General features: G+C 39.5%; 1 long non-coding RNA gene across 1 annotated transcript in view; it reads left to right on the top strand.

Moving 5' to 3' along the window:
• LOC132398642 (uncharacterized) overlaps positions 1 to 26,155 on the top strand; it is a 154,037-nt gene extending 127,882 nt beyond the window's left edge. Inside the window, exons 3-4 of the long non-coding RNA XR_009513732.1 lie at positions 15,531 to 15,699; positions 24,282 to 26,155. This is a non-coding gene — a long non-coding RNA (uncharacterized LOC132398642). The remainder of the gene's footprint in view (positions 1 to 15,530; positions 15,700 to 24,281) is intronic.
• Positions 26,156 to 26,383: the final 228 nt, after the last annotated feature.

Below are 26,383 nucleotides of genomic sequence, written 5' to 3'. Positions count from 1 at the left end.
AGTGGATGTAGTGTACCTCGATTTTCAGAAGGCATTTGATAAGGTCCCACATAGAATATTGGTGGGTAAAATCAAAGCTCAGGGCATCGGGGGGAAGGCATTGACATGGATAGAAAACTGGTTGGCAGATAGAAAGCAAAGGGTAGCGGTGAATGGGTGTTTCTCGGAATGGCAGGTGGTGACCAGTGGGGTGCCACAGGACTCAGTATTGGGACCACAGCTGTTTACCATTTACCTTAACGATTTGGATGAAGGCATAAAAAATAACATCAGCAAATTTGCTGATGATACTAAGCTGGGTAGCAGTATGACATGTGATGAGGATGTTAGGAGAATTCAGGGTGACTTGGATAGGCTGGTTGAGCGGGCAGATACTTGGCAGATGGCATTTAATGTGAATAAGTGTGAGGTTATCCACTTTGGGAGTAAGAACAGGAAGGCAGATTATTATCTGAACGGTATAGAGTTGGGTAAGGGAGAAATACAAAGAGATCTCGGAGTCCTTGTTCATCAGTCACTGAAGGTGAATGGGCAAGTGCAGCAGGCAGTGAAGAAGGTTAATGAAATGTTGACCTTTATTACAAAGGGAATTGAGTACAAGAGCAAGGAAATCCTCTTGTATTTGGACAGAGCCCTGGTGAGACCACACCTGGAGTATTGTGTACAGTTTTGGTCTCCAGGGTTAAGGAAGGACATCCTGGCTGTAGAGGAAGTGCAACGTAGATTCACAAGGTTAATTCCTGGGATGTCTGTACTGTCTTACACAGAGAGGTTAGAGAGACTGGGCTTGTACACACTGGAATTAGGGAGATTGAGAGGGGATCTGATTGAAACATATAAGATTATTAAGGGATTGGACAAGATAGAGGCAGGAAATATGTTCCAGATGCTGGGAGAGTCCAGTACCAGAGGGCATGGTTTGAAAATAAGGGGTAGGTCATTTAGGACAGAGTTAAGGAAAAACTTCTTCTCCCAGAGAGTTGTGTGGGTCTGGAATGCACTGCCTTGGAAGGTAGTGGAGGCCAATTCTCTGGATGCTTTCAAGAAGGAGCTAGATAGGTATCTTATGGATAGGGGAATCAAGGGATATGGGGACAAGGCAGGAACCGGGTATTGATGGTAATTGATCAGCCATGATCTCAAAACGGCGGTGCAGGCTCGAGGGGCCGAATGGTCTACTTCTGCACCTATTGTCTATTGTCTATAACATTGATATAATCATGCCTTGATGTGTAATTATTTGTTCAAGGAAGTTAGCAGCAACTAGTTAAAATGTACAACTCCGCAATGGACGCTCCCAAGCCTGGCTACGAAAGGAGGGTTGGGCATGGAGCTAGCAACCCAATCCCATAATAACCCAGAGCTACATAAACACCGACGGAAGCTTCAAAGACTTCAGCCCTGTGAAGAGGAAGGATCTGCAAAGACGGGCTACACCTGGGGACAACGTGAAAGACTGGCCTAGGACAGGGGTTGTCCATGACCTATGCCCCCCCATAGGGCCGATGGGCTTAGAAGACGAAGTTATTACATTTAACATATACAATTATTGGCTGGGTTCTCTCAGGATTATGTGGAAAAGCTTCCTAAATTCAGGAAGCCAGTGAAAGATTATTGTGAGTGCAAATGCAAGGGAACTATTCTATGGACCTAAAAGTTAATTTGATAAAGTTTGATGCAAGAAATATTGAATTGTAAATATAGGGTAGAGAATCAAAACTGAATCATTCTATACAATCATTTTTAAACCTGCACTACTGGAATCTTTAATGACTTATTTTGAGTGTGAGTTTTTGTCGCCTCGAGTGACATCTTCCTATTTCTCAACCCTTTCACCCTTTGATATACTGAGATCTCAAAATGATGCAGTGAACTGAACTGACAGAAGAAAAAGTTTTTTTTTCATTTTCCTTTGCTTACTTAACAACCTGATAGCCATCTTATCAACCCAATCTGAGCTTGAAAGTGAATGGGAAGCCAGTGTTCACCTCAGATCTGATAAACAATAGAATTCAAGTACTTTTTCATGGACAAATTACTGAAGTATGAAACATTTATTTCTTGATACCCGCCTGAAACACTTATCTATTTGTTCCTAAGTTATCCAGAACAAATAAATTCTTATTGCATTCCTCCGCCACTTGCTCATTCATCTAAGAGATCATTATGTATAAGCATAAGAAACATGACTAAAAATAGGTTTTGATGCGTCATCATTCCTGCCCTAGAAGAATGTGGGTGCTTTCCCAGGGGCTGGTTTTAAATTTCACATCTATACCAGTTGTTTCTAATCCTATGAGGTAACCTGCAAGATTTGTGCTACCATGGAGATGTTGTCAAACAGAACACAAATATTTCTTTGGACATAAGCAACTGTGAATCAGAGGACTTAGCACATTTCCACTATTTTATGTGACGATTACTGAGCAGCCAGAAGAGATGTGGATTCACTCCATTCAACAAACTTCGAGAAAGCATCTGAAATAAACTTCTGTGATAATGAAGCAAAGGCTTTAACATTATAGTGGAACTGAGAAGTTGTTGCTCTATTTTAGGGTGGTTGCCCCCCTTTCTACAGATATTGGGAGCAGTTCTGAGGAGGAGCGTGAAAATATAACTTTTTCAAATCGTTGGCAGTCAGCGGACCTTCAGATCATAAGCAGCAGAAATTCTGGTGACAAACATGTCCTGTGGCTTCACAGAAACAAAGGGGACTACTGAAACTCCAAATTGAAGCAGTGGGCACTACTTTGTAACAAACGAATAGCCTGTCTGCAGATATTTGCGGCCAATTCATATATTTTCCACTTGGTGTAAAAGAAAATTGTTTTTACACAATTTATTTGAGAGATGGTGTATTGGCAGGTGTCGATTTCCTTGGATTATGAGCGGGATATTGGGCAGAGCAGCTGTCATTGACAGTTGTGTAAAAAGTGAATCACTTTTTCCTGTGGCATTTCGTCAGAACTGTCGAAATCTGATCTGATGAAACAACAGCAATCAAAAATATTATCTCTATTTCTTTCTCCATAGAGACAGCCTGACCTGTGATGTACTCCTGGCATTTTTTTGCTGTAATTTCAATTTCCATCTTGGACCATAAGACCATAAGATATAGGAGCAGAATTATCCCATTCGGCCCATCATGCCTGCTCCTCCATTTCATTATGGCCTGCAAAATTTTCATCTCAGCCCCAATGTTCAGCCTTCTCCCTGTATCCCTTCATGCCCTGACCAATTAAGAATCTATCAACCTCTACCTTAAATATACATAAAGGATTGGCCTCCACAAATGCCTGAGGAAAAAAATTCCATACATTCATCACTCCTGGCTAAAGAAATTCCTCCTCATCTCCATTCTAAAAAAAACCTCTCTAATCTGAGGCTGTGTCCTCTGGTCTTAGACCTTCCTATCATAAGAAACAGCCTCTCCACATCCACTCTATCAAGGCCTTTCTCTATTCAATAGGTTTCAGTGAGGTCACCCCTCATTCTTCTGAATTCTAGTGAGTACAGAGGCAGAGCCATCAGCCACTCTTCATATGACAAGCCTTTCAATCCTGGAATCATTTTCATGAAACTCCTTTGAACTCTCTCCAGTTTCAGCACATCCTTTCCAAGATAAGAGCCCCTAACCTCCTAAACTTCCCACAATACTCCAAGGGATGCCTCACCAGAGCTTTATAATATTACATTTTTACTTTTATATTCTAATCCTCTTGAAATGAATGCTAACATTTCATTTGCCTTCCTCACCATAGACTCAACCTGCAAATTAACCTTTAGGGAATCCTGCACAAGGACTCCCAAGTCCCTTTGCACCTCCGTTTTTTTTTTGTATTTTCTCTCCATTTAGAAAATTGTCAACCTTTTCATTTCTTCTATCAAAGTGCGTGACCATACACTTCCCAACAATGTATTTCAGCTGCCATTTTGCTAATCTGTCTAAGTCCTTCCGTAACCTTTCCACTTTCTTAAAGCTACTCACCCCTCCACCTACATTCATATCATCTGCAAACTTTGCAACAAAGCCATTAATTCCATCATCCAAATCATTGTCATATAACGTAAAAAGAATACGTCCCAACACAGACCCCTGAGGAACACCGGCAGCCAGCCAGAACAGGCTCCTTTCATTTCCACTCTTTGTCTCTTGCCAATCAGGCACTGCTTTATCCATGCTAGAATCTTTCCTGTACTACCACATTATAGGTAGCTTGTTAAGCAGCCTCATGTGTGACACCTTATCAAAGGCCTTCTGAAAATACAACATCCAGCACATCATATAACAAGAATCAGCCCAACACAGACCCCTGTGGAACACCACTAGTCACAGGCAGCCAATCAGAAAAGCCTCCCTTTATTCCCACTCATTGCCTCCTGCCAATCAGTGACTGCTCTATCCATGCTAGAATCTTTCCTGTGATACCATGGGTTTGAAGCCAGTTAAACAGCCTCATCTGTGGCTCCTCGTGAAAGACTTTCTAAGAATCCAAGTGCACAACATCAACCGATTTGCTTTTGTCTATCCTGCTTGTTATTTCTTCAAAGGATTCCAACAGGTTTGTCAGGCAAGATTTTCCCTGAGGAAACCATGCTGACTATGGCCTACTTTATCATGTGCCTCCAAGTACCCTGAGACCGCATCTTTACTAATCGACTCCAAGATCTCCCCAACCACTGAGGTCAGACTAACTGGCCTATAGTTTCCTTTCTTCTGCCTGAGATCCTTCTTGAAGAATAAAGTGACCTTTCCTATTTTCCAGTCTTCTGGAACCATTCCAGAATCTAGTAATTCTTGAAAGATTATTACCAATGCTTCCACGATCTTTTCAGCAACGTCTTTCAGAACTCTGGGGTGTACACCATCTGGTCCATGTGACATCTCTACCTTCAGACCTTTCAGTTTACCAAGAACCTTCTGTCTAGTTATGGTAACTTCATGTCCCCTGACATCTGGAACTTCCAGCAGACTGCTAGTGTCTTCCACAGTGATACAAAATACTTAATCAGTTTGTCCATATTTTGTTGCCCTCATTACTCCCTCTCCAGCATTGTTTTCCAGTGGTCCAATATCCACTCTTGCTGCTCTTTTAAACTTCATGTATCTGAAGAAACTGCTGGTATCCTGTTTAATATTATTAGCTAGTTCACTTTTGCCTTCTTTATTTACCTTCTGAATTAATTTTTAGTTGCCTTCTGTTGGTTTTCATAAGCTTCCCAATCCTATAATTGTCCACTTTGACTTCTCTTGTTAGCCACGGTTGCGTCATCATTCCTTTAGAATACTTCTTCCTCTTTAGGATGTATATATCCCATGCCTTCCAAATGGCTTCCAGAAATTCCAGCCATTGCTGCTCTACTGTCATCCCTGCCAATGTTCTTTTCCAATAAATTCTGGCCAACTTCTCTCTCTCATGCCTCTGTAGTTCCCTTGACTCCAATGTATTACTGATACATCTCCTTCTCAAATTTCGGAGTGAATTCGATCATATTATGATCACTTCTCCTCAGGGTTCTTTTACCTTAAGCTCTTCAAGAGATTTTATTTGCTTTTTGATTTTTGAGGGAGGGAGCTGACAGGTAAAAACATTCCCATCTTTCCCAATCTGGCCAATCTGTTACTCCAGGTTCACCAATGTGATTAATTCTGAGCCTCCTCATGTAATTTAGGGGCAATTAGTAGATAATAAATTCCAGAGGTGATGATGCCTGCATCTCCTAAATTAATGAAAATGGTTAATTGTAGGATTAACTTATATTATGAATTATGAATAAATTGTTTCTTCATTACTATTTACTTAAAAATCAATATGATGGTGTTTCCCTGCTGAAGACGATAGGCTCTTCTCACTGAGTATGGCTGGTGTGATTATTATTATCTGCACAATTATCCACATCATCAAGTTCGCCGATGACACGACCGTGGTGGGTCTTATCAGAAAGAACGACGAGTCAGCTTACAGAGAGGAGGTGCAGCTGCTAATGGACTGGTGCAGAGCCAACAACCCGTCTCTGAATGTGAACAAAACAACAGAGATGGTTGTTGACTTCAGGAGGGTACGGAGCGACCACTCTCTGCTGCAAATTTCTTGGTGTTCACCTGGCAGAGGATCTCACCTGGTCCCTCAACACCAGCTCCATAGCAAAGAAAGCCCAGCAGCATCTCTACTTTCTGCAAAGGCTGAGGACAGTCTATCTCCCACCCCACCCCCATCCTCACCACATTCTACAGAGATTGTATTGAGAGTATCCTGAGCATCTGCATTACTGCCTGGTTCGGAAATTGCACCATCTTCGATCGTAAGACTCTGCAGCGGATAGTGATGTCAGCTGAGAAGATCATCGAGGTCTCTCTTCCCTCCATTACAGACATTTACACTACACGCTGCATCCGCAAAGCAAACAGCATTATGAAGGACCCCACACACCCCTCATACAAACTCTTCTCCCTCCTGCCATCTGGGAAAAGGCACCAAAGCATTCGAGTTCTCACAACCAGACTATGTAACAGTTTCTTCCCCCAAGCTATCAGACTCCTCAATACCCAGAGCCTAGACTGACACCAATTTACTGCTCTCTGCTGTGCCTATGGTCTTGTTTATTATTTATTGTAATGCCTGCACTGTTTTGTGCACATTATGCAGTCCTGGGTAGGTCTGTAGTCTAGTGTAGTTTTTTTTTGTCTGTGTTTTTTTTTACATAGTTCAGTGTAGTTTTTGTACTGTTTAATGTAGCACCATGGTCCTGAAAAACATTGTCTCATTTTTACTATGCACTGTACCAACAGTTAAGGTTGAAATGACAATAAAAAGTGACTTGACTTGACTACAACATGTTCTGTCACATTGCTCCTTGCCCTACTCTCCCCGTTCCTCCAACTTTTCATCAATTTCTAACTTTGGCATTCTCTTCATATTTCTCTTTTTTTTTGTGAGGTAATTTTGGTACCAGAGGCTTCAACAATAAAATGAGGAGACTGTGATCATGCAGAGGTTTCAACCATGTTGACTTTACCTCCTCAGAGCACATCTTGCTAAATTTCTCCTCTTTAAAACCGACTTCCTATCTAATATAGATTCTTGCTTTTGTGAAATTCCACAGGCCTTGTTATTTTTTTAAAGATGAATGGAGTCATGAGCAAAGTGAAAGGTCAATCTAGTCTTCTTCCTGTAACATGGAAATTGTAAACCCAGTCAGCTCCACCATGGTCACTAGCCTCCTCAGCATCCAGGACATGCCCTCTTCTCATTACTACCATCAGTGGGGAGGTACAGGAGCCTGAAGGCACACACTCAATGATCTACGAATAGCTTCTTTCTCTCTGCCATCAGAACTCTGAATGGGCATTGAACCCATGAACACAACCTCAATACTTTTTTTCTTTTTTCTCTTGTTTTGCACTATTTATTTAAATTAACTATCAAAAATATATATACTTGCTGAAATTTACAGTTTTTATGTATTGCAATGTACAGCTGCCGCACAACAAGAAGTTTCATGACGTGTGCCGGTGATATAAAACCTGATTCTGATGTCATTGTACAGGGAAGGACTGGGGCCTATAAACCATGCCAGGTGTCTGGCACCAAGCTGAAGGAATGATCAGCCATTAGTTTACAAGTTAGTGATATATTGAGTATAGATTTCACCTATCAAACCTACGAGTGAAGAACATCTACTCCCTGGCTTTCACTGAAAGCTCATTTTACATTTTACAGTTTTGAAGCGGCATGTGCAGAACTTTTGTTATTGGACTTGTAGCTGAAATAACTTGGATGACAAGTTTGGAATCACACTATGTGGCTGCTGCTTAATAGAGAGTATGCGCTCTCTTCTCTTGGATGCTGACCATTTGGTTAAACTGAATTGTCAGAAACATCCTTCCACTGCTGATGGAAATCTCAACTAAGCGAGTGGCAGTGAACAAACAATTTATATTCATAATTTTTCATATAATTTACTCCTACAATTAATCTGACTTTTTTCTTTCTGATTGAATTTCTTCACATCTCAAGCTTTTATTTTAAAGGTTTCCAACCTATTTGTGCTATATCATCGATTTAGTTTTCTTGAACATGCATCTTCATTATTAGACAGTCCATTAAAATTCTAGTAGATCTTGAATCTTAATTCTTTAGTTATCTTCTATATCAGTTTTTGTTATCCATTGCACAGGAAACCTTGCGTAAAAGGTTTGTCTCTCAGGGAAAATGTCCTATTTAGTATGAACTGGTTAAGAAATAGTAATTTAAATAGTACTTCTATCAAATTAACTGTTTTGGCTTATTGTGTGACAATATCCTATGGTACAGGGTTTAAGTAACATTTTTTTTGGAAAATATCATTCAAGGTGTAAGTGATTGCTTTTAAAAGCAATGAAAGCTTTTATTTAATATACTTCGCTATTTCTGGGAATCCTTAACAGACAGCACTAAACAAAATATTTCCAGCAAATGAAAATCTGCTTTCTCATCTGCACAGAAAATAATCATTATATGACTAATTATTTTACATGCTCAAGACCTGCATTAACATGAATTTGAATTAGTCATAAATTGACAAAAAATAAACAATAGGGCAAATTAAATTGCTTTTCACTTTAATCCATGGTGTATGAGTTTCTCTCATGGTGTATGAGGTTATGTCATCTTCTATTTATCAATGAACATCTGTTAAATAAAAATGTTGATGTACTGTTTTTGCCATAGTAAATAAACGTTATTGAAAATGGAAGAATCTCATCCTCTGTACTGTTTCTGATCTCTGCCCAGATTTCAGCATTGATTTACAAATCAGCATTAATATTTAATGTAATACTCAGAAACATAGAATATTTGAGGTCAATCCACACAATTCAATTATTCATTTTAACAATGATGGTGAAGGGTTAATAAAATTGTTAGAAATGGGAAAAGGATATAAAGTATATCCCTTTATCTGTTCATTACAGAGTACCAGGGTTTTGATGAATTCATGTTTCAATGTACTTTTTGCACCAAATGCCCCAATTTCAAATTGTTCAAGCAATTATGAGGAAATTTACTGGAAATCCATCACTGTGTTCAAAGCTTAGGGGTGTGGTTAATGCAAAACTTTTGCTAACTTTGGGGCTTTCATGCAAGTATAGTTTCATATAGATATCTTGAAGGTGACCGAGTTGTAATGAACTTCTGATAAACTTATCTTGCATACGACCCATGACAGCAGTATTTTCCAAGCAGCTACTTATCTCAAATCACACTTGTATACCCGATTGCATTCTTCACACAATATGTCTGTTGCTGAAATTTTAATCATGCTTTTGTTAACTGCAGACTTGACTATTCCAAAGCACCTTTGATTGGCATTCCCTTCTCTACTTACCAAAAACTCAAGGTAACCTTTACTGCTCTAGTTCTAACTTACTGTACATCAAGTCATGGTCAACCATCAACCCTATATACATTAATATATGCAGTTTCTCAGTTAAGCAATACCGTGACTATAACTCCCTTGACCTTGCTTTTGAATCCCTTCATAGGATTACACTTTACTGATTCTGCAATCTCCTCCAGCCCCATATGTTATGTTTTGTGATTTCAAAACATTAAACTAATTCAAAGGAAGACACTGGGATCTGATATGCAGGTCTAATTTCCAGTTGACTTTTAGCGAGCCACGCACGTATCATGTGGTAGCGTAATAACATACGCAATTAATGTATTTTTACATATAACCTGTAATTAAGCATTTAAATGAACAAGAATACTTAATCAACAAGTATGTATACAAGATTACTTAAATATTAATCACACAACACCACACCTCTGTAATAAAGAGCTTAACATCTTAGTCTTAATTTTCAAGTTACCTTTTGTATAACCTTTTGTGGTGTATACATTACATTAGGAGCTGTAATGTTTGTCTTTCAGGGAAGATGTTAATATGTATATACATATTTATCCCTGCCTTCAGTAGATTACTATTTCCTCTAGGATTAAATTCAAAATATCAGTAAAATTCAACAACCTGGCTTATTACCCTGTTCCTGTGAGGTCATGCGATAAATATAGGATATCAGTAGTTTTCCACTCTGAAAGATTTTGTGGTGCTGCGTCCTTAGATCCTCTCTTTTCCCATCAGCCTCCTGATGAATCTGCCATCTTTCTAAAGGAATCAGTCCACTCCTGTTGGACTTGACCCTTTCTAATTCTGAAGCACCTTGAAATATTTCATCCTGCCACTTACTCCAACCCATTAATGAAGCACCTCACTGATAGTTTCTGGACTGCGAATTAAAAGCACAGTGATGGAGAATGAATAAGAAATTTTAATGATATCCTCTCTTTTACATACATTATTTTTTTCTCAACTTCACTTTAATCCTCCTTTTAAAATTTTAATCAATGCCTGCTAGTTATTCTAGTCTCTGCTGTGGTAATAGGTCCTTTCTTTTTACCCTTTCAGGGCTCTTGTAGCTTAATATTCCTGAAATCTCTCCCCTCAACATCCTTTGTTCCAAAGAAAACTCTACTAGTCGAAATAATTTTTCATGGTGATGAGTCGTCAGCCCCGGCAATCCTCATAAATCTCTTCTGCACCATTTATATTGCCAAGGATCCGAAAATGTAATTTTTTTCTCCTAGTGAAATGCAGATAATAATGTAAAACCAACTTGCTAACATTAGCCAAGTCACTAGGAGAACCATCGTCCTTCTTCATTAGAGTATTGAGGCACTGGTGTCCCCACTTTACAAAAGTTTGCTTTACGCCGCTTCACTTGTACGAAAGACCCAAATTAGTACCTGTTTTCGCCAACCGAAAGAAATCCGAGAGGATTTCTGCTTTTACGAGAAAAGGCGCCCACTTTAAACTTGTGTTTACCCCAGGAAAGACTACCGTGACCATGAAGCCTTGCGCAGGTAGGTGTGTGTGCATGCGTGTACGTGCCGTTTTTTTTAGGTTTTATGTGCTATTTGGTATGATTTTGGTAGGTTATTTTTTGGGTCTGGGAATGCTCAAAAATTTTTCCCATATAAATTAATGGTAATTGCTTCTTCGCTTTACGACATTTTGACTTACTAAAGGCTTCATAGGAACGCTCTACCTTCGGTTGGCGGGGGAAACCTGTATCTTTAATGCTAATGACAAATGGTTGATAATTGTAAGACATTATGCTCCCCTGAGACAGTAGCATCCTCAAAGATCTGGATAACGGCTTCAGCCTTTGACCTGACACTTGAGGCAAGGCTACTAACACTACGTCTGAAGTGCAGGTAGAAGTGCACAAAGGGAATGGGAGTCTGAAACAAACAATATTAGCTTTGTATTGCTTTGGCAAATTACTTAGACAAGCTGTCAGAATGTTCGGATGTAGCCCAAGTGTGGAGAGAGAGAGATGCTGAAGCAGGTCAAAAGTACATTGACTTTAATGCAAACTGTTGCAGAATTTAAAGGAAACAAAAAAACGGTAGGCCAACAGGGCTGTTAACTAAAACTCTCAAATGCCAACACCAAAGTTGAAAGCAATATTTAAACACTAAGTGCTTTATAGCATCATTTGAAACAGTAGTCTTCTTTCTCAGTCAAGAATAAGGATAAGGAGGCATTGATGGTGTGGATAGTCAGAGGCTTTTTCCCAGGGCTGAAATGGCTGCCACAAGAGGACACAGGTTTAAGGTGCTAGGGAGTAGATACAGAGGAGATGTCAGGGGTAAGAGTTTTACTCAGAGAGTGGTGAGTGCGTGGAATGGGCTGCTGGCAACGGTAGTGTAGGCGGATACGATAGGGTCTTTTAAGGGACTTTTGGATAGGTACATGGAGCTTAGAAAAATAGAAGGCTATGGGTAACCTTAGTAATTTCTAGGGTAGGGACCTGTTCGACACAACTTTGTGGGCTGAAGGGCCTGTATTATGCTGTAGGTTTTCTATGTTTCTATGATAAAGATAAGCTGGGAGTGTAAACGTTGCTGTGCTTACGGTCAAGGCTCAACAAGACCTGAACAAAAAGAAGGCAGTTAAATAGCACGTAGCCAAGTGGTTAAGGCTTTGGCTGGCGACCTGAAGGTCATTAGTTCGAGCCTCAACTGAAGCAGCATCTGTATCCTTGAGCAAGGCACTTAACCACACACTGCTCCTGCACGTTTATAGCCCAGTGGCGGCGGCTGGTGCAGTATGGACAAGACAAGATAATGGAACACTAATTTACAAGTGTATGCAAACTCATGAGCGCAATTCTTGAACCTGTTGCACTACCTGCAGCACAGGGGCATAGACCTTGCTCCAGAATCCGTGGTTGTGACACATTCTAGGGCTAATTTTCACTTGCAGTACCCAACCAGCTTTCTTTTAAATAGTATTTACATTTTTCAATCGTATATCACATACTAGATTTTCAAATCCCCATCTGTCATTTGCAGGTCAGCCAATGCTTTGGGCCTGTTAGATCTCTGAATTGTTGAGTCTGTGGAAATTCCAAGGCTTCTGAGTTTCCATTTCCACGGTCCACTGTCTCAGTCCCCAACAATGGCTTTAGATGAATGAGTGAGGAAAAGTCACAGATCACTGAACATTGGAAATAATTATGTTGAGTTGTAGTCATCAATGTAGGCTTATTATTTGAACATAGTTAGAAGCAATAAGCAGTAATCTTGGTGGCTATCTTCATAAGACTAACCTGTTAATTCTTTCCCAATAAAGGGAAGAATCAGGAGTTGAAATTAATCTACTTCAGTCATCCTCCACTCTTACTTTCCAATGGAAAGGTAACTAAATGAAGCTGTGCATAAATAGGACTGTCAATTCAATTTAAGCCTGCTTAGGAGACCAGTTCTGCTAATTTCTAATGACTCTGAGAAATGAGCACCAGATTAATTTTTAAAGTTACGTAAAAGAACAAAACATTTCTTTGTGCCTGAGAATAAATGAACATAAGAGTATAAATTTGAGAAACGTGTTTGGAGGCCGTGTTGTCTCATCATGTGCCTCTCAATTACTATTTTTAAAAAAACTATTCTGTAAATATTAATCAAATCTAAGCTATTTTAATTTAGTCAACCTGCTGTTAACCTATACTTGGCAGCTTTCTGGCACAGTAACTTATAATAATACTGTAAAAATAAATATTTTATTGAATTCTTGCAGACATAGATTATTACTTTAAATAGATCTGGAGCTGCATGTTTTAATTTCATAGCATGAAGGAACAGCAGCAGAATATGAATGTGTGGAATAAAAGCGCAAGACTCATTTGTCTGAACTTTCAAATGACTAAGGAAAAAAGCCCTGAAGGTAAAAAAAAACTAAGCTGCATTAAAAATTGACATTCAGAATTCTTTCCAGTTTAAACCTGGATGCATATTTTATGACTAAATGTACATGCTTCAATAATAGTGTGCAATGAAACGTCAGCCTTGCATTGCAGTCTTTGTGATAATTTTGCAATATAATAGTAGAGAGAATATAATCTATATCACCATTTATCAAGATACTGAAGGCTGTGTCATCTTCTATTTGTCAATAAACATCTATTAAATGAAAATGCTGATGCACTGTATTTGGCATGTTAGAATATATCATTGAAAACTGAAGAATCTCATTTGTGTACTGATTCTGATCTCTGCACAGTTTTCAGTATTGTTTCATCGAAGTGTTTTGGTTTACAAATCAGCATTAACATTTCACGCAGTACTTAGAAACATGGTGCACAAAACTACAACTGCAGATGCTGTGGATCAAAGAATACGTACACAATGCTGGAAGAACTCAGCAGGTCAGGCAGCAGCCATGAGAAAAGAGTAGCCAACTTTTCGGGCCGAGACCCTTCATCAGGAACATGGTGTACTTGAGGTTGATCCAATTCAATTATCGATTTTAACATATGATTGTAAGGGGTTAATAAATTTGTTAAGTATAAGACAAGGATTTTTTATGAATCCAAAATAATTTAATTATTGTTAGAAATGAATAGTTTTATAATAACACATTTAGTCAATGTACATTGGCCAGACAGGACGCATGGTGGAAACCCTCATCCAGGAGCTCAGAAGGTGTATCCTTTTGGGTTACCCAGAGATATCAGTAGTAGCAAACATTGCATTCACAATGGCCGTAGGAGTTTTGCTGGAACAAAACTCCTGTGCCAAGCCAATGGCTTTTGGGACCGCCTGGTGAAAGAATCCATTCCAAATAAGACTAGAGGAAAAGAACTTTAACAAAGATAAAGGTCTCACTCTAAGTAAGAACTGACAGCAGAAACCTGGTTGGATGAGGACTAACCAATCAGGAGGGATGGACGTTGGGGGTATAAATATGATCACATAATATGCCATCTTGGATCGCAAGACCCTGCAGTGGGTAGTGAGATCAGCTGAGAAGATCATTGGGGTCTCTCTTCCCGCCATTACTGATATTTACACTACACGCTGCATCCACAAAGGAAACAGCATTATGAAGGACCCCACGCACCCCTCATACAATCTCTTCTCCCTGCCATCTGGGAAAAGGCTCCGAAGCACTTGGGCTGTCACGACCAGACTCTGTAACAGTTTCTTTCCCCAAGCTATCAGACTCCTCAATACCCAGAGCCTGGACTGACACCTTGCCCTATTGTCCTGTTTATTATTTATTCTAATGCCTGCACTGTTTTTGTGCACTTTATGCAGTCCAGTGTAGGTCTGTAATCTAGTGTAGCTTTCTCTGTGTTGTTTTTTTTAATGTAGATCAGTCTAGTTTTTGTACTGTGTCATGTAACACCATGATCCTGAAAAACGTTGTCTCATTTTTACTATGTACTGTACCAGCAGTTATGGTCGAAATGACAATAAAAGTGACTTGACTTGAACAGACTAGACATGCCCAGGCACCATATCTGAGGAAGATGGCAGAGTTTGTCAGCAAAACATCAGTTAAAATCCATACCTCTACCTGGCTGGAAGCCTGAGAAGAGTTTATTTGAAATTTAGTCTAATATTAATAAATATTGTTCCTGACTGAAATATAGAAGTCAAGGCAAAAGATCAAGACAAGTTTTTTTTCGTTGGTTGATATTTTGAAAAACCTAAGGAGTAAAATGTTAAGTCAGTCACTCTTCCATAGGCAGCACAGATAGGGAACGTACCAGCTATGATCTTATCAACGTGATTACTGAAGCAAGTGCCCTGAGCAACGTGCATCCTGTCAGGGTGTGTTCTAGGGTTATGGAATTAATTTCAAACCAACCAGTCTTCAGATCTGAATGTGGATTATAGATTGAATTTAAAATGTAGCTCACCCCAGTGGTCTTCTTAGAGCTGCATTTTGGGGTTAATTGCAGACCAGGAGACACCCAATTGCCCCAAGATGTCTGCATATGCATGAATGCAACAAACGCCCCATTCACCTGAGGTGCTCATTGGTTAAAGGCTACTCAGAGACAGCAGTGATTAACACTCATTTTGGGTGTGTTACTATGAAGATCTAGGCATCTGAAAATTATATCGCACTTAAATGAAGCAGTGTGAAAGTATTGTAACTCTAGAAATTGTCCTATTATTACCTTTGTTTTTTAGCTTGTGAAAATATGATGTAATGTTGGATCAGCGAGCCTCGCTCCAGAGTGACTCCAAATACTGTTAGCTTGTGTGTGCCGAAGAAGTACCTTTATGCTACCAGCAGCATGTCTCTCCAGTGGCTTTCCTTGACAGTCACAACACATCCACAAACTTCTCAACATATACCGTAAGTGATCTACTCTCCAGAACTTCAGTGAAGAAAAAGTTACAGAAGTTACGGAGGTTGTGAAATGGTGATTTCTGAACATTTGGAAGATTTGCCCCAGTGAATCGGCTTTCCATAAATCTCCTCAAGTAGTCTATGAGTTAGCAGCTAAGTTTGATTTATTTTCCAATGGTGCATAGCTCTACCATTTTCACATGCAAAGCCCTGAAAGAATAGACTCAAGCCTCTGGTGACTGCTTACTTCATGACATTTTTTTACTATGTGTTTCATTATAATCTTTGTCTACCTGGGAATCACACCTCGTCAATAAAATTGATTTTCTCTCTGATCTTCCGCACCAACCCTGCTGTGCACAAGACACCAGCTTGCAAGTAGCCTGCTGCGTTAGATAGAGTTGAATTTATTTACATTTGTTGGCAACCAGCCTGACTAACAGAGGAAAGCTGAGGACTGGAATGGGCTATCAGCACTTGAGCTTGCCCTGCTATTCAAATATATTGCGCCTAATAATCCATTTAGGCATATTTATTCAGTTTGTTTATGTGCCTCAATACCTTTACCTCATCAGTCTTTATCTTGAAGCATTCATCTGACTCCCATCAGCTGGGAGTGGGGAGTGGAGAGATAGAGGAGAAAATAGAACATATTTTTCCATAACACCCTGCTTCCTGGTTTCTCTCGTAGCCTGGCTCTAATTTTATTATTACCAGTTGTTCAAAATTTCCCACAAGAAAATGATTTCTAGCTTTGTTATCAATTGGGGAGGTTATTTTAATAATCTCAGTTAGATCTTCTGCCCACCAACTATTCTCTAATAATCTTACGCTGCCACCTGGTCCTAGGTCACTGTGCTATGCTTTCCCTCCACCTCCCACCATCCAGGAAACCAAATATTTCCTTAGATAAAGCAGCAGTTCACTTGCTCCTCTGCCAGGTTAGAGTACTGCACTAGATGTGCACAAGTTGCTCTCCATGTTGGCAGATGTTTTGTGGAACAACCCTACTCAGCTTGTAAAACTGGTCCCAAGCTTTAATTCTCCATCCACTTCTGCTTTTTCCTTCCTGTTTTTCACCTTTCACAAATGTTCCAATGAAGCCCATTGGAAGCTTCTGGTGTGGTACCTTATTTTCTCTCTTGGCCCTTATCAGCCCTTCTGGACTAAAAATTCAATCCAATTCTAAATAACCAGGCTTTTGTTTCTTCTATGCATCAGAACTGGCTGGATCTCATATAAAGATATATACTTGTTACATAACTTTATTTATCTCTCTCTACAAAAGCTATTTGAGCTGCTGAGCAGTTCCAGCATTTTTTTGTTGTCAGCTATCTAATAACATTTGTATTTTACATCTCTGCCCCAATATATTGTTGTGTTTAACCTCATAAATATCTTCGTTCTTCTCCCTTTATTCACATACCCCAGGCAGTAATTATACAGCTCCAAAGTCAATTATCACTAAGCAACACATGTCTTCAACTCATCACAAACATTTCCTTTGTTCTGTTTATCCTTCTGCCTAGCTTGTAACTTACAATAGATCTTTTTATTTTTTTCCCAATTCTGATAAGCTTCATCAAGCTGAACCTGCAACACAAATTCTCTTTCCATAGGTAGGATGTGACATGGGATATCTGATTTCTGGTTTTATTCCATGGTCGTCATAAATCGTTGAAACATGATGGCCAAAAATTTATCAAAGTATTCCTGCTGTCATCGGATTAAGGATTTATGAAAGTAAAATGGTCTCTATGTTCAACCCACAAGATTAAAATCAACACTCCACTAGACTTTTACATTATCTGTCCACTATTTTAATAAAAGTTTTTTATACATAAACATACCGTCTCTGTAGAGAAGCACTGAAGTGTAAACTCTGGACAAAATAAAGGTGAAATATTTGCCAGGACAGGCATCGGATTATTTTGATGAAAGGTCATTGATCTGAAATGTTAAATATGTTCTTCTTTTTGTTACAACTGACTAGTTAAGTCCTTCAGTTTTAACTTCCCTCACACTGAATATTGGTGAACCCAACTGCAGAGAAAGCTCTCGCAAAATGAGAGAAGAATATCCAACGAGGCTATACTGGATTTCTTAATAGTCAGATACAGGCAGTTTCAAAAAATCTCACAGGCAAAGTCAGAATCCAAAAAAATTAACTCGAGTTTCAGAAACTAGACAGTCTTACTAAGGCAAGGCTTCACTTACAGAAGATAATTCCAAGAATGACAAAGAAACAAGGGACAAGCAACTTACTTCCTAACTGGTAGATCACAATCTCCATCTCACTGACAATCAGCACTGGCACACCTCAAAGGTGTGTGCTTAGCCCACTGCTCTACTCTCTCTACATCCAGGACTGTGTAGCTAGATGTACTCAAATGCCATCTACAAATTTGCTGATGATACAACCATTCTTAGCAGTATCTCTGATGGTGACAAGAGGGCGTACAGGAGAGAGAGAGTGTTATACCAGCTAGTTGAGTGGTGTCATAGCAATAACCTTGACAACCACTCTGCTCCAAAGTGGGTTGTGAGGTCATTCTTACCCTCGGCCATTAGGTTCTGTAGTGAGTCAACCTACAGCTGGGGGAAGTAAACACACACTCTCCTATTAGACTCTTTGAGATAACGTCTTTTCCATTCTTTCTTACTTCTTTTCTAATATTTGTATACTTGTATATCTGTGCACTTGTAATGCTACCTTGACACTGTAATTTCCTCTGGGATCAATAAAGTATCTATCTACCTATCTCAACATTAGTAAGACCAAAGAACTGATTGTGGACTTCAGGAAGGGTAAGATGCGGGAACACACACCAATCCTCGTAGAGGGACCAGAAGTGGAGAGAATGAGCAGTTTCAATTTCCTGAGTGTCAGTATCTCAGAGGACCTAACCTACCATATCAGCATAGCTATAAAGAACATAAGACAGAGAACGTAGAACCATAGAACACTACAGCACAGAAAACAGGCCATTCAGCCCTTTTAGTCAGTGCTGAAACTTTATTCCGCTAGTCCCATTGACCTGCACCCAGTCCATAACCCTCCAGACCTCTCCCATCCATGTATCTATCCAATTTATTCTTAAAACTTAAGAGTGAGCATGCACTCTTTTCATTATATGTATTTCATACATTTCATTAGGAATTGAAGGAGATTCGGTTTGTTACCTAAAACACTGAAAATCTTCTACATATGAACTATGGAGAGCATTGTGACTGGCAGCATCACTGTCTGGTATGGGGGTGGGGGGGGGGAGGACACTATTCCACAGGATCAAAGTAAGTTGCAGAAAGTTGTAAAATTATTCAGCTCCCTCATGGGTACTAGCCTCCGTAGTATCCAAGAAGTGGTGCTTTAGAAAGTGTAATCCATCATAAGGACCCCCACCACCCAGGCCACTCTCTCTTCTCACTGTTGCCATCAGGGAGGAGGTACAGAAGCCTGAAGGAACATACCCAGCAATTCAGGAACAGCTTCTTCCCCTCTGCCATCCAATGTCTAAATGGATATTGAACCCATGAATACTACCTCGTTACTTTTTTAAATTTCTGTTTTTGCACTACTTATTTTAACTTAACTCTTTAATATAAATATGTATATACCTACTGTCATTCAGTTTTTTTCTATAGTTATCACATACTGTATTGTACTGCAGCTGCAAAGCTAACAAATTTCACGACATATGCCGGTGCACTTCAACCTGATTCTGATATAGGGCTTCAAACAAGTCGCAGGTGATAACATTGACAATAATCAGTCTTACAGGCAGGTGAGCAGGAAGTGAGCGGTCTTGTCATCTCCCTCTCTTTCTCTCCCTTTGGTGGCCAGTTCAAAGTGTGACACTTTTCTCACATGTTGCTGAGGATTTCTAAAATTTTGTGCTATTAAGGCACATCTCTTTGCTTCTCCACAGTTCATTGTTTCTATTTTAAAACGTTTCAATTTATCTTTTTCGGATCCAAAGTGATTGACTGCACTCTTCCCAATATCGAGCTGCAAAGACCCAACAACTAAGTATTTAAACAACAACACACACAAAATGCTGGTGGACCGTGGCCACTGGGAGATCCTGCTTTTTCTGGCGGACTAAGTATTTACTTCATTTGAAGGATTTGGGCCAGCATTTACTTCCAGTCTTTAACTACCCTTAAGAAGATTGTGGTGAGATCCTTCCTGTGCTATTTCCTAGCCACTGAGCTTAATATTATTTGCAAACTCTCAGTTGCTTAATTTAAGTAATTCACTGTGTCAGAAGACTTGATTACTCATTCAAAGGTTCCCAAGATTCAAACAACAAAACGTGCTTTGGCAGACAATAAAATTAAACTTCTTTACAAATGCCTATTATGACTGAAGTTAGAAATAAGCTAGGTTAAAATAGCTGAACATTATCAGCATTGGAAATCAGACTCTGCAATGAATTTCATGTGCTTAAAAATATTGCTTTACCACATGCAAATTGGAGCAACTTTTCATTCCTACCGTACACCTAAACAATTTACGACCAACTTCTTAGGCCGTCTCTTAAGATTTGGAATGATTTTCTTCCACAAAGTTTCAGACGTATTTTCAATAATGTTGAAATCTCAATAACAAAATGTCACCTGAGAATCCTTCCTAACATCAGTTGGTGGTATGTGCTACTGGACAGAACAGGGTAATCCAGTAATGAAAAGTGAAACCCCTTCAACATAATTTCATTACACAGCTATTGTACTTTGAGCACCAAAGCAGCCAAAATGTGTGTTTTCTCATAAGATAGCAATCCAATGTGAAATCGATCATTTCTATGTGCTGTATATGATAATTCCAGCAGTGCAGATAACATATTTGATCCCAGTACAACTGTGAGATAATCATGTAATTACATTCAATGTTAAACATTTTGGAACTAATATTGAACTAATATAGAATAGTTAACATTTTATGACTGGCTAATGAGGGGAGGTAGAGGAGTTTGCAGTTGTGGTCTCAGAATCAGATGTCTTCTATCATGAAAATTGTTTCTTTTTGCAGCAACTGTACAGTGCAATAAATAAAATAGACCATAAGTTCCAGTAAGGTTTTTTTTAAAAATTAAGTGGTGTAAAAAGAGAACCAGAAGAAAGGTAGTATTCATTAGTTCATTGTCCATTGAGAAATCTGATGGTGGAGGGGAAGAAGCTGTTCTGAAAATATTGAGTGTGTGTCTTCAGCCTCCTGTACCACTTCTCTGACTGTAGTAAAGAGAACAGGGCATGTCCCATGTGGTGGAGACCTTGATGTTGGAGGCTGCCTTTTTGAGGCATCGTCATTTGAAGACGTCCTCAGTTGTGGGGAAGCTAGTGCCCATGTTGGAGCTGGCTGAGTTTACAACCCTGTGGATCTGTTTCCGATCCTGTGTGGTGGCCCCTCCACACCAGTTAGAATGCTCTCTGTGGCACATCCGTAAAAGTCTGCTAGAATCGTAGAAATCTGATGATATAGAGCAAATGAAATGTTTTAACAGAATGTTTAAATGCTAGGTATTTATATACATTAATTATACAATTAAGCAAAAGATTCTCTATAGTCCTTATCAACTTCTTCTAGTCACCACAACAGATCATTTTATCATAGTAAGGTGGTTTTCTATATAATGCTTCCAAGGCTGCATCAGATTAGCTACTGTAGAAAATTAAAACACATTACCGCAATAGCTTCCATCTTGAAATTTGAAATGAGAGATTGGATGATAAGAAACACAATAAAAAGTGACATTCTTTTGTTCTACGGGATATTAACAAAACGGGAATGAGAATACTAACAAACATTTGAACAGAAATTCCAATTAAGGGGATTTTTTATGTCTCAGTAAAAATACATTATTGGATTCGGCAGGATGTGTATTAATCAAATCAACCATACATGGAAACAGCTGAACGAAACAATTCCTCTGGGGATAAGGTGCAAAGCAAACACAGCACATTCAAATTATCAAGGAAAAACAATATAGTGATGCAAAATACCACAACTGTAACCCAAAGCCCTGAACAACATTTTCCACAATTTGTTGGGGAGTTCCCGACAGTGCGTAGTGCGACAGTGTGCAGGCAATCCAGCCTGACATTACACTGAATGAACACTAGAGGGCAGGAGAGGCCAGCCCCCAACCGATCACGGATGCCATGCTGCACTGCCTCTGGAGTCTCCTCTCCTGGACTACAGCAGCAGACAAACCCATGACTTGAGGCCTAGTCCATGTTACAACCGAGGATATGCAGCTCCCCCGCTGCCTGTCATACCACCTAATTATATTTGCAATCCTGTACCTTAAAGCAGAAAGAAAAGGTGCATGTTATTTTTTTCTTTTAATTTATTCTCAACAAGTGGCAGTCACCTGCAATAGTGATGTCTATTTCCATTTGCCTTTGAGCAAGTAGTTATGGGCCATCCCTTGAACTAATGCAATTCTTATGCTGAAGCTACTCCCACAATAGCATCCGTTGGGATTTCCGGGCACAACATCAATGAAGAATCATTAATTTATCTCTCAATTAGGATAGTGTGTGACTTGAAAAAGAGCATGAATTGACAATGATTACCAAGCTTTCAGTTGGCAAAATCCTCAATTAACTGGATGAACAGTAAAGTCAAGAGAAGTTTGGATAAGTAAGTGAATGGATGGGATATGGAGGGCTTTGTCCAGGTGCAGGTTAATGTGACTAGGCAGAATAACAGTTTTGCTCTGACTAGAGGGGCTGAAGGGCCTTTTTCTATATTGTAGTGCTGTATGATTCTTTTAGCAGGCTTTGCTTACACGTGATTCCCAAAAACAGAAAGGTTGCATTCAGATGTCTGGGGGAAATTTCCTTCATAGCAAGCACACAATTTATCACTTCAGATCACATAAAAACAGGGAAAAGCTGAAATCCTCTGGTACATTTGTGCACATTAAAGCTAGTCTGGATCACATGTTGAGTCCATATTGCCCTCTACAGGCTGTCGCCGGTATAGACTTGTGCTCAGCCTTTGGAAAAGCAAATGTCAGTAAGTGTATTGACTGAGAATTTGTGATCAACTTTGAAGCAATGATTCACGACAGCCCAGCAGTTCCCCTCCTGGGGTCCATAGACCCCCTCAGTGAGAGGTAGTGATAAAGACTGGGAGCCCCTCCATGACACTAACCTTGATGAAAGCTGCACACAAAGTCATGGCAAGTGTTGTCAGAGGTCAGTTTAAAAGGGTCTCTGGTGTCCAGCAGCTGGTCATGTTAGGAAAATGGTTATTCAACTTCCAGTACCGAGCTTTCTGCAGCAGCACAATACATTACAAATATGAGTAACTAAATTAACACACTGTAAACACAGGTAACAAATAATGCATATGTGACAAAGTAAACAAAATGACATTAGTACACAGCTGAGAGAGAGAGAGAGAAAAGGAAACTTGCTTTAAAGAAGTGTTAGGATTTTTCACGTTGGTTCAGTAATCTGATGGCAGTGAGGAAGAAGCTGTTGTTGAGTGTGAAGGAGATTTAACTCCTGATCTTTCACGCGTTCTCAGCCTTTTGGCCTCCTCAGCACAGCCTGGTCTGAACTGCAAGTTTTTCAGTTTTATGTGTTGTCTACCTAAATGAATGGATTTGTGATGCACTACTTATTTTCCTTTATTAAAATTTTTTGAATCATATGTTAGTTTATATTATTTTATAATATAATTTATATGCAGTACTGTGCAAAAATCTTGGGCGTATAAACATAGTGAGCGAGCTTAAGACTTCTGCACAGTTTTGTAGTAATTTTATGTATTGCACTGTACTGCTGATGCAAAAAAGGTATTCATGACATATGTGAGTGATGATAAACCTGATTCTAACTTGGGTCTCTATTGTGGACTGAGAGTGGGAAGGGAGCGGGGAGAAGGGAATCAAGGTTGACAAAAGGGGAAGGGAGAGTGGAGGGAGGGGGAAACACTCGAGAGACATTCTGTAATGATTAATAAACCAGTTGTTTGGAATTAAATGACCTTGCCTGGTGTCTCAGGTCTGGGTGTGCAAATCTCCACTTGTGGCACCCCTTCACCCCATGCCCCTCCCATGGCATTCCACCTCACCATTCCCAACATCCTTTATTCCTGCCAGATTTACAAACTCGCTCTCCGGTCCAAGTTGATAAATACAGTAGCGAGCAAAAGTCTTAGGCACCCTGGTGATGTATCTGTGCCCAAGTCGTTTGCACAGTACTACAGGTTTTCAGATCCTGCCCGATGGCAGCAGACAGTGGAACCCCTGACGATGGGTAATACATGCAACATGCTGGAGGAACTGAGCAGGTCAGCCAGCACTCTTGGAGGAAAATAAACAGCTGACGTTGATCAGGATTTTTGATGAAGATGTCTCGGCCCGAAACGTTTAAATGATGGATGTTGCCTTCATTTGCTTTGAAAGATTGGCACAAATAGGAAACTAAAAGGCATTTTTCAAAATTAGTTCTCTTTCATTATTATGCAGGGTGATAGAGATTGGACTTTCACATTTGACTATTGTAGGTGCTGAAATATCATAGTTTAAAATATTTTTCTATTTTAAAACTCATTGTATTTTGAATTGCAGGTTATCTTTAGCTGACAAAAGCCCTTAATGTGCAGCCCATACATTCGGACAAGCATCTGGGAGACCAGTGAGATGGACCTTGCTGGCTGCTGGCATCTTCTCCCCTGGAGGAACCTGGTTCACAATTGCACTTCTGACTTGTGAGTCGTCCAGGTAACGAACAGCATATGGGAGCGGAACACTACGGTAATCTGAGGACAATATGTGCTCTTGTAATGACATTACAATCCACACATCTAAAATGATGAAAAGTATGTTAGGCAGAAATTGATGGCTTACTGAATGTTAAACTCTCCTTCAGGATGCTTTATGGCAGAAAGTGGTTGTAAATATCTTCTTCTGCTATAAATTCCTATCGTAACATAAATGTATATAATGTATCATCAATATCACACATGGTATATGATATATATCATGTATCATTTGATATGTATCATAAATACATATCATAAGTACCTGATATTTATATTAATTCAAGGTTTTTTCTTGAACTAATGTAAATATCAGGCATTACAAATTAGGTAGGTGCAATGGATCACCAATAGCTACACTGTTATGAATGTGAAGCAACTCTGAGGGGCCGAAGGGTACAAAGTAGCCCCCTCCTTTTTGAGAATCACAAGATCGCTATTAATTCAGGTCTGGGACCCAGGAAATGAGAGAGACACTCAGAATACACAGGGTTTGGAATGTGTCCTGGCCTCAGCGAAACGAAACCATTGATAATGGCTATTGTCTCTTGGAGACGGAATTGTGTATTGAGTACTGTACTATTCATTGAAACCCCTCAGGGGACGACCAGAGTGGGCTGTTTGAGGGATTGCATCATCCCAACCTGATTGACATCTGAGTAAGGATAAAAGAGGGTCTGCGGAAGAACCTCTTTAGATGCACCAGGAGAAACGCTAGAAATCCCGTGACAGCGTTTAATAGCGACAGCCAGTGGGGGGCTCGTGTGTGTCCTCCCTTGCCTGGGTTGGCAGGCTCACCACGGAAGAACGGCTTTAGCTAAAGGAGAGGCCACAAGTGAACGGCCACACCAACGAGACTCCGACGGATTGAAATCATAAAAGGAAAAGCCGGCAAGTTTTTCTCCAAATCTCTCTCTCTCTCTCTCCAACCATTGCCACACAGCGGTCCCCAAAGGCTGCAGCCTGCATGAACTGAGTGAACTTTATATTTCCATCGGACAATACATTATCCCCTAGACAACGATAGAGCTTATTTCTTATTGACTATTATTATACCCGCACTTTTAGATTTAGTCTTGATGACGTATATTATCTGTATATTTGCATTGATATTATTTTTGTGTATTTTTACTAATAAATACAGTTAAAAATAGTATTATCAGACTTCAACGGACCTCTCTATCTTTGCTGGTAAGTGACCCAGTTACGGGGTTTGTAACAACACAAAGACTGAAAAATTGCGGTCGGGTTTGTGGAGCAAACCGTGTCAGAAAACATTGATAGTTTTGACATTATTACTATCCCAAAAACATGTGATTTTACATGTATACATCATGTATACATCATGTATATTCATCATGACTATTTTATGCTGTTTTCAAATGTAATTATAGTTTGTTTTGACCAAGTAATTTTGTAATTCAGTGAATCATTCCATCACTTAAATTTCCATTGTTTTATGCTTGACATCTGAAATGCTTAATCAATATAAAGTGAAAAGGAATAACAACTATGTCATGTTTGAATGAAATGTTAAAAACATAAAATTGAGTCACAGGATATGACAATAAGGGTGGAAGTGATAGGCTGTTTGCTATTTGTAGAAATAGAGTGCAATGCATCATTTGATTTTTGACTGGCTCCTTGAGAAAATAAAATGCATTTTCTTTACATTAAATAGATGAATAACAATAGCTGATCTTCTGTATAGCAGTTTAATGTATACAAATACACATAAACAAAAAGGAAACCTTTCTGCAGCTGTCTGGACCATGAGACCTTAAGATATAGGAGCAGAATTAGGCCATTTGGCCCATTGAGTATGGTCCTCCATTTCATCATGCCTGGTCCACTTCCCACTCAGCCTCATTTCCTGCCTTCTCCCCAGTATCCCTTCATGCCCTGGCTAAT

This window comes from Hypanus sabinus, chromosome 8 (genome assembly GCF_030144855.1).
Source record: "Hypanus sabinus isolate sHypSab1 chromosome 8, sHypSab1.hap1, whole genome shotgun sequence".
In the NCBI taxonomy this organism is placed as follows: domain Eukaryota; kingdom Metazoa; phylum Chordata; class Chondrichthyes; order Myliobatiformes; family Dasyatidae; genus Hypanus; species Hypanus sabinus.
The sequence above is the reverse complement of the archived record's forward strand: the minus strand, read 5'-3'. Positions and strand labels throughout refer to the sequence as shown.